We start from the raw sequence: 9,428 nt of genomic DNA, 5'->3' as shown, positions 1-9,428 counted from the left end.
GCCAGCACCTACAACAGGGTGTGGCTCAATGTGGCTCAGAGTAAACACATGCATCTACTTATTGGATGAATACATAGATACAAAAGTCTAGCTAGGAGGCAGATGTGTAAACCATTACCTATAGGGCAGCCTGGGTGGCTCAGCTGTTTAGCGCCACCTTCAGCCAAGGGCGTGATCCTGGAGACCTGCTTCTCCCTCTGCCTCTCTTTGCCTCTGTCTGTGTCTCTCATGAATAAATAAATAAAATCTTCAACAACAACAATTACCTCTAAACTAATATGCTAAGGGCTTTAGGAGCTGTATTCTGAATTGTACTGTATAGGGAATTCTGGACTACATCATTCTAAGATAGGGCAACAAAATACCTTGCTTTACTGAAAACCTGCAAGATGTAGAATTTTTTGAGGCAAGGATGACCTGGCTGGGACTGGCTGTATTTCTCTAGACCTCATCTCAGGAGGCAGTGCATTCTGTTTCTATGTGCTAAACCATCTTTACAAGAAAGGTTGCTTGGAAGTAGGAAACATGTATATGTGGAAAATCCTTTTACAACCAAAGTTAATAGATTCCTTAAGGTGTCCCCAGAGCTGGGATAATTTAGGATTGGGCTGGATCTGCTAGAATAATGGAGTGGAGAAGTCTCTTAGTGCCTGCTCTAGGCAGGCCTCTGGGAAGAAATATAAGGTACTTTTTGTTCCTTATCTCTGAGATAAGATATACTATGTACAAGTACTAAAGACTATATTTTCCTTTTGCCATCATGTGTGATTTTATGGATGATTAAGATATTATTATGGTCTTTATTGATGGAAACTAGTTTGATACACTGTCTTTCCTATGCCTGTAAGTCACATTAAATATTCCAGAAGTAGGTGGAGCTGATAACCTGATACATCAGGCCTGGCAGAGATGGATTATTCTTGAGTTTCAAATGGGTGTCACTGCCTTTCAAATGAACTACGAACAAGATATGACCTTCAGATTTAACATAGGAACTAAGTGGAATAGTTCTAAAGTTGTTCTGTCCAATATGATAGCCACTAATTACATGTGGCTACTTAGGTTTATTAGAAAACAAAATTTAACCAAGTAAATGTTGAAGATCTAATTGTCTTTATTAAACAATTCATGAATCAGGAAGCATCTTATCTAGCAAATAGAGGGGAATGCCAGGAGATTTACAAAATGGAAGGCTTTTATAGAAAGAGGGTGAGCAACAAAGCTATTAGCAAAAGAATTGTTCAGGCCACTTTGCCTTAGTGGGGAAAGCAAGGGGTCTCATCCTCCTTTAGGGCAGGGAGAGGGCCCATGTGTTAAGACTCATTCGCACTGATGGGAAAATTCTTGCTTAACCCATTAAGACTACGTTTCTGGGGAAGGTTGAAGCTGCAATTAGAATAGTTATTAAGGCTTGGGTTTGGAAACTCGGCCTAAGTGAAGCCATTTTGGGCCTGTGGGTTTTTAAAAACAGATTTAAATTAATAAAAATAAAAAAGTTTCTTGTTACAACTGGCTATATTTGAAGTGCTCAATTGTCACGTGTATTTAGTGGCTGCCATACTAGACAGCACAGGGACATTTGGATCATCACAGAAAATTCTATTGGATGATGTTGCTTGGGCAGTGATGAGTTCAGTCCTGTGTTGTGGAGTGTCCTGCCCTTGCAAAGGACAATATGGTAGACTCTTGGGTGCTAGGGAGGAAGACTGGGGTGTTCTCTTTTGGGACTCCCAAAGATTATGTCAGGGAGAAAGAATTTCCTCTGACCTAGCTCGACAAAGAATCAAATTGACATGACAAATTAACAGGAGAAAATCAAGTCTAGGTTGTCACCTGTGCTTCTGCCAACTGGCTACAAATTGGAGGCCTCCATGACCCCTCCTCAGGTTCAGTAATTTGCTAGAATAGCTGACAGAACCCAGGAAAACAGTTTACTATATTACTGGTGTTAAAAAGAGACACAAGGTCTAAAACGGAGGCACTTTTGCTAAAACTCTACCAAGACTTAATACCTCACCTTACTGCAGTTGCTGCCTTTGGAACTTCATGGTCAGCACTCGTGAGGTAATCTGCCTAAGACCCGAGGACTTCACTTATAAGAAGGTAGTCTTACCTGAAATAATCCTCTTCCAGCTTCCTGTCCTACTCTCCACCTGCCTAAAAAACCTTCCATCTTGGTATCGCTCCTTGGAGCTCACTTGTTTGCTAGGGCTTATGTTCCCTGATTCAAAAATTATTGTATAAAGCCAAGTAACTCTTAAGTTTACTCAATTGAACGGTGCCCGGCTGGCTCAGTCAGTGGAGTATGTGAGTCTTGATCTCAGAGTTGTGAGTTTAAGCCCCATGTTGGGCAGAGTTTACCTAAAAAAAAAAAAATATATATATATATATATATATATATATTTTATATTTACTCAGTTGAATTTTTAACACTGATTTTTATAAAAGGATACAACTCAGGCACAGCAATATGGAAGAGATGCATAGAGCAAGGTATGGGGAAGGGGCACAGAGCTTCCATGTCCTCCCCATTTGTACCACCCTCCCAGCACTTGGATGTACTTAGGCAACCCATAAATTCTCCAAACTCCTCTGGTTAGGGTTTTGTTGTTGTTGTTGTTGTTTTTATATTTGCTTTTTATTTTTTATTTTTTTATATTTGCTTTTTAAATAGAAACTTCATTACATAGGCATGATTGATTAAATATTTGTCCACTGGTGATTGAACTCAATCTGCACCTCCTTTTTCCCCTTGGGGTGGTGCTTAAAGTTCCTACCCTGGAATCACAGTTGTTTCCTAGGCAACCAGTCCCTACCTTTAATGGCTTTCCAAAAGTCACTTTATTAACTTAAATTCAAATGTGGTTGAAAAGGGCTTGTTACAAATAACAAGACACTCCTTTTATCTTTATTGCTCTGGAGGTATTTCAGTAACTTGGGTCAAAACCAAATATTGTAACAAAAGATACTCCTTGTGGGATACCTGGGTGGCTCAGTGGTTGAGCGTATGCCTTCGGTTCAGGTGTGGTCCTGGGGTCCTGGGATCGAGTCTTACATTGGGCTCCCACAGGGAGCCTGCTTCTCCCTCTGCTTGTGTCTCTACCTCTCTTTTTTTCTTTCATGAATAAATAAATAAAATCTAAAAAAAAAGAATACTCCTTGTAATGAAGGATAGTTGGAAGAAAGGCAGGAGCAATACCCCCACCACCACCACCCAAGAGGAAACCACCCTTAAAAGGATTTTACCTGGGGATCCCTGGGTGGCTCAGCGGTTTAGCGTCTGCCTTTGGTCCAGGGCACGATCCTGGAGTCCCGGGATCGAGTCCCACGTCAGGCTCCCAGCATGGGCCTGCTTCTCCCTCCTCCTGTGTCTCTGCCTCTCTCTCTCTCTCTATGTCTATCATAAATAAATAAATCTTTAAAAAAAAAAAAAAGGATTTTACCTTACTCTGGAATGAGCCCTCCACCCTTTCCCATGTGATAGGTAGATGACAAAAGCCTGATTGGATGACAGGTACAGAGTGGTTACTCAGATTAAAACAGCCCACCAGGGCAGCCCGGGTAGCTCAGAGGTTTAGTGCTGCCTTCAGCCCAGGGCCTGATCCTGGAGACCTGGGATCGAGTCCCACGTCAGGCTCCCTGCATGGAGCCTGCTTCTCCCTCGGCCTGCATCTCTGCCTCTCTCTTGCTCATGAATAAATAAGCAAAATCTTTAAAAACAACAACAACAACAACAACAAAAAACAGCCCACCAATAAGCCCATAAAAACCTTTAGATTTAAATATTTTATTTATTTATTCATGAGACACACAGAGAGAGGAAGAGACAAATGCAGAGGGAGAACCAGGCTCCATGCAGGGAGACTGATGTGGGACTCGGACCTGATCCTAGGACCTGAGCCAAAGGCAGACGTTCAACCACCGAGCCACCCACGTGTCCGATGTTGAGTGTTGAATGGCAGAACATGCCACCCCAAAATATGCCACTGTAGCATAAGGATTATTTTGAACTGAAGGTAATTGAGAAGCAGCAGATAAAAGCAGCAGGAAAAGCCCTCTACCCTCCCCCTATTTACCTAAAAGCAGGACATTACTTTATATATGTGTCCCCGCTCCCCCTTATAAGGGATGAACAGAAGAACTCTAGATCCTTAACAACCCAGAGAGGGCACCAGAGGAATCTACAAAACAAACTTTACTAACTAAACCTTGTTTTTATTAATCCTCTTATACATTTTTACCTTCCCACAACTTGCTGCCCTAGAAACTCAAAAGTCCTTTTTCCTTGTCTTGTCACTTCTCCAAAGGGTATTCCTTTTTTGGTAAAGTGCCGTTGTTACACAAACAAGACTGACAGGCCCTAAATGGAGTCACTTATGTTAGGCCCCACATCATCAAACCTTACAGTTTTGGCTTTCCCATAAATGGAATCAATCAGGAATTGCCTAAAGGAAAATGACCTTAATATCACCAGTCTGCTTTTTGTTTAGTGTTTTCCTAGTTCCTGCTCCCATCTGCCTAAAAAGTCTTTCATTTTGTGTAGCTTCTTGGAGCTCCTTTCTTTTAGACTGACTATGCCTGATTCATGAATCATTAAATAAAGCCAGTAATGTCTTTAAAATGTACTCAGTTGAGGGGCACCTGCGTGGCCAGTTGGTTAAGCATCTGCCTTCGGCTCGGTTCATGGTTCCAAGGTCCTAGCATTGAACCCTGCATCAGGCTTCTTGCTCAGCAGGGAGCCTGCTTCTCCCTCTGCCTCTGCTCTCTCTCTTTCCGTCAAATAAAAAATAGAATAAAATATACTCAGTTGAATTTTGTTTCTTAACATGATATAAGCCCAAGTTCTAACCACTCCTTTGAGTTATTAATAATTGAGTACACCCATGTGTCTATGTGATGCATATGTTAATAAACTTGTTTGTTTTCACTTGCTAATCTTTTTCAGTCTAATTTACAGGGCCAATAAAACTAAGATGGTTAGAGGGAAATTTTTCCTCTCCAACATTGTTTTTGTAATAAAACTCCTGAAGTCTCTTCTGACTTCAGCTTCAATTTATAAATTTGTTTTGCCCCCTGAGAGCCATCTGAGTTGGTCTTTCAGTGCCATCTCTTACATCCCAAAATATTTGGAGCTCTGTGGTTTGCCCAACTTTTAGTCAGAGAAATAGAGGAAGCATAGTTAATTACCAGTATTAATTGTTAAGAGTAAATGTTTACTGAACATTTACTGTGTGTCAAATACTATGTTAAGTGCTTAATGTTAACATCTCATTTAATTCTCACCACTGTTTAAAAAATTCAACCAAGTAAATTTTGAAGACCTAATTGGCATTTAAAAAAAAAAAGATTCATGGGGTACCTGGGTGGCTCAGTGGTTGGGTGTCTGCCTTTAGCTCAGGTCATGATCCTGGGGACCTGGGATCAAGTCCTGAATTGGGCTCCCTGCTCAGCAGGTAGTCTGCTGCCTGCTTCTCCCTCTGTTTGTGTCTCTGCCTCTCTCTGTATCTCTCATGAATAAATAAAAATAAAATAAAATAAAATTCATTAATTGGGCAGTGTTTCATCTAGCAAATAAAGAACTCTGAGGAGTTTTGCAAAATGGAAGATTTTTATAGATATGAGGGTAGGGTAAGAAAGTTATTAGCTAAAGGAAAGGATTATTCAGACCATTTTTCCATAGTGAGGAAGGCAAAGGGTCTCATTTTCCTCAGGTGTATGGAGAAGGACCCTGTGGCCAACTCATTGGTGACATATTCCTAACTGGTTAAGACTACATTTCTGGGAGAGGTTGAAACTGCAATTAGATTATGTGGTTTGCTCTCCCTCTTCGCCGATGACATGATACTCTACATAGAAAACCCAAAAGCCTCCACCCCAAGATTGCTAGAACTCATACAGCAATTTGGTAGCGTGGCAGGATACAAAATCAATGCCCAGAAATCAGTGGCATTTCTATACACTAACAATGAGACTGAAGAAAGAGAAATTAAGGAGTCAATCCCATTTACAATTGCACCCAAAAGCATAAGATACCTAGGAATAAACCTAACCAAAGAGGTAAAGGATCTATACCCTAAAAACTACAGAACACTTCTGAAAGAAATTGAGGAAGACACAAAGAGATGGAAAACTATTCCATGCTCATGGATTGGCAGAATTAATATTGTGAAAATGTCAATGTTACCCAGAGCAACTTACACGTTTAATGCAATCCCTATCAAAATACCATGGACTTTCTTCAGAGAGTTAGAACAAATTATTTTAAGATTTGTGTGGAATCAGAAAAGACCCCGAATAGCCAGGGGAATTTTAAAAAAGAAAACCATAGCTGGGGGCATCACAATGCCAGATTTCAGGTTGTACTACAAAGCTGTGGTCATCAAGACAGTGTGGTACTGGCACAAAAACGGACACATAGATCAATGGAACAGAATAGAGAACCCAGAAGTGGACCCTGAACTTTATGGTCAACTAATATTCGATAAAGGAGGAAAGACTATCCACTGGAAGAAAGACAGTCTCTTCAATAAATGGTGCTGGGAAAATTGGACATCCACATGCAGAAGAATGAAACTAGACCATCTCTTGCACCATACACAAAGATGAGCTCAAAATGGATGAAAGATCTAAATGTGAGACAAGAGTCCATCAAAATCCTAGAGGAGAACACAGGCAACACCCTTTTTGAACTCGGCCACAGTAACTTCTTGCAAGATACATCCACGAAGGCAAAAGAAACAAAAGCAAAAATGAACTATTGGGACTTCATCAAGATAAGAAGCTTTTGCACAGCAAAGGATACAGTCAACAAAACTAAGACAACCTACAGAATGGGAGAAGATACTTGCAAATGACGTATCAGATAAAGGGCTAGTTTCCAAAATCTATAAAGAACTTATTAAACTCAACACCAAAGAAACAAACAATCCAATCATGAAATGGGCAAAAGACATGAAGAGAAATCTCACAGAGGAAGACATGGACATGGCCAACACGCACATGAGACAATGCTCCGCATCACTTGCCATCAGGGAAATACAAATCAAAACCACAATGAGATACCACCTCACACCAGTGAGAATGGGGAACATTAACAAGGCAGGAAACCACAAATGTTGGAGAGGATGCGGAGAAAAGGGAACCCTCTTGCACTGTTGGTGGGAATGTGAACTGGTGCAGCCACTCTGGAAAACTGTGTGGAGGTTCCTCAGAGTTAAAAATAGACCTGCCCTACGACCCAGCAATTGCACTGTTGGGGATTTACCCCAAAGATTCAGATGCAATGAATCGCCGGGACACCTGCACCCCGATGTTTCTAGCAGCAATGTCCACAATAGCCAAACTGTGGAAGGAGCCTCGGTGTCCATCGAAAGATGAATGGATAAAGAAGATGTGGTCTATGTATACAATGGAATATTCCTCAGCCATTAGAAACGACAAATACCCACCATTTGCTTCCACATGGATGGAATTGGAGGGTATTATGCTGAGTGAAGTAAGTCAATCGGAGAAGGACAAACAGTGTATGTTCTCATTCATTTGGGGAATATAAATAATAGTGAAAGGGAATATAAGGGAAGGGAGAAGAAATGTGTGGGAAATATCAGAAAGGGAGACAGAACATAAAGACTCCTAACTCTGGGAAACGAACTAGGGGTGGTGGGAGGGGAGGAGGGCGGGGGGTGGGGGTGAAATGGGTGGCGGGCACTGAGGGGAGCACTTGACAGGATGAGCACTGGGTGTTATTCTGTATGTTGGTAAATTGAACACCAATAAAAAATTAATTTATAAAAAAAAAAGATTACGCGGTTTGGGGACTCAGTCTAAGGGTCCATTTTGGGCCTGTGCTTTTCTTTTTAACACAACATTCCAGCCATCCTGGTATTGTTATTTCCAAATCATAGAAAAGGAAAATGAGGCTGCATGACTAACTTGTTATGGATCAGGCAACAGCAGAACCAAGGTTCAAACCCAGAACTCTGACCCTAGAACCAGCACTCTTATCCATTTTTCTGGATGTGAATTTTTACATATATTCTGATTTAAACTGTTGAAATCAATACTAGTATTAGCAATTTCCTGTTGACAGATCAGTTAAAAATATTTCAGCGATTATAGAATCATAAACTGAACACAGAACAAGACCTTTTCTTGCTGTTTTAAGTAGTCCAGAAAAACTTTAGTTTATTATATATTGATGTTTGACTTTGCAGGTCTCAGAAAAGGATGCACTCAGTAAGTGAATTAGTTATTTTTCATCTCTTTTGCTTTCCCTCTTTGGGAGTTCCTATGGAGATGCTAATAATGATAGTTGACACGGATCAAAGGCAGATACAGCATAAGGGAGAAACTGCTGGAAGGAGCCTGGCTGATGGAATAGAAATCCCCTGAGGAATCCACTCCTGAATGATTAAAAAGCATCAGCGTAGCCTTTAAAGTCTGATGTTGAATACTTGGTGAGGAAGCTACTCTCCTACTTGCTGAAGAAGCAGGGAGGAAGGTTCAATTTGTCAGAGAAACTGAAGCTTCTTGCCTTATTATATTGAAATAGGACCTAGCCTGGTTATTCACTGCTCCCCTCCTTTTTTTTCTCAGCAAGCTAAGAGTTTAGGCTGAACTTAAGTTAGCAGTGCAAATCTCTGTGAGTGTGAATATGAATCTTTTTCAAATAGATTGTAAAGCTTTCTGAGGACATGGATTATTTCTCTTCTTTCTAGAACCTAAGCAAGGTTTTGCTCATCAATGCTAATCACTATAATTGTTGACGCTGACATAGTTTCCACGTTAACAAATGAAGGACCCTTGAAGACAAGGAATTTTGCTTTAGCAATTTTGATAGAGTACCTAGGATAACTCAAAGTTGTTAACAAGGTTAAAAAGCACCTGGTGGGCAGCCTGGGTGGCTCAGCGGTTTAGCGCCGCCTTAGCTCAGGGCCAGATCCTGGAGACCCTGGATGAGTCTCACATCAGCCTCCCGGCATGGAGCCTGCCTCTCTCTCTCTTTCTCATGAATAAATAAATAAATAAAATCTTAAAAAAAAAAAAAAAGGCACCTGGTTACGTGCGACCTGCAACTGAAAGATGAGAGAAGGAGAAGCAGGGCTGGAAGGTTAGATTAATGTGAAATTAAAAGGGCAGAGAAAGGGACGCCTGGGTGGCTCAGCGGTTGAGTGTCTACTTCGGCTCGCCATGGAGTCCCACATTGGGCTCCCTGCAGGGAGCCTGCTTCCCCCTCTGCCTGTGTCTCTCATGAATAAATAAATAAATCTTAAAAAAAAGGGCAGCGAAAGCCAGAAATTAAAGTGGATCTGATTTTTAAAGTTAAAACGCTAAATATGTTATAAATATATAATGGTAATTCCATTTGTTAAAACGCAAAACCATAAACCTTCAGCCTCCTCTGCAAAAGGTGCTGGAGGAGGTAGGGT

General features: G+C 41.0%; 1 long non-coding RNA gene across 1 annotated transcript; it reads right to left on the bottom strand.

Moving 5' to 3' along the window:
- Positions 1-275: 275 nt before the first annotated feature.
- LOC140639646 (uncharacterized) lies at positions 276-5,936 on the bottom strand. Its single transcript, XR_012036296.1, has 3 exons — positions 3,247-5,936; positions 2,984-3,139; positions 276-2,361 (listed from the first exon to the last, which is right to left on the bottom strand). It is a non-coding gene; the product is annotated as an uncharacterized lncRNA (long non-coding RNA).
- Between the last annotated feature and the right edge of the window lie 3,492 nt (positions 5,937-9,428).

Source organism: Canis lupus, chromosome 9 (genome assembly GCF_048164855.1).
Source record: "Canis lupus baileyi chromosome 9, mCanLup2.hap1, whole genome shotgun sequence".
Classification (NCBI taxonomy): domain Eukaryota; kingdom Metazoa; phylum Chordata; class Mammalia; order Carnivora; family Canidae; genus Canis; species Canis lupus.
This window is presented reverse-complemented; position numbering and strand designations above follow the sequence as displayed.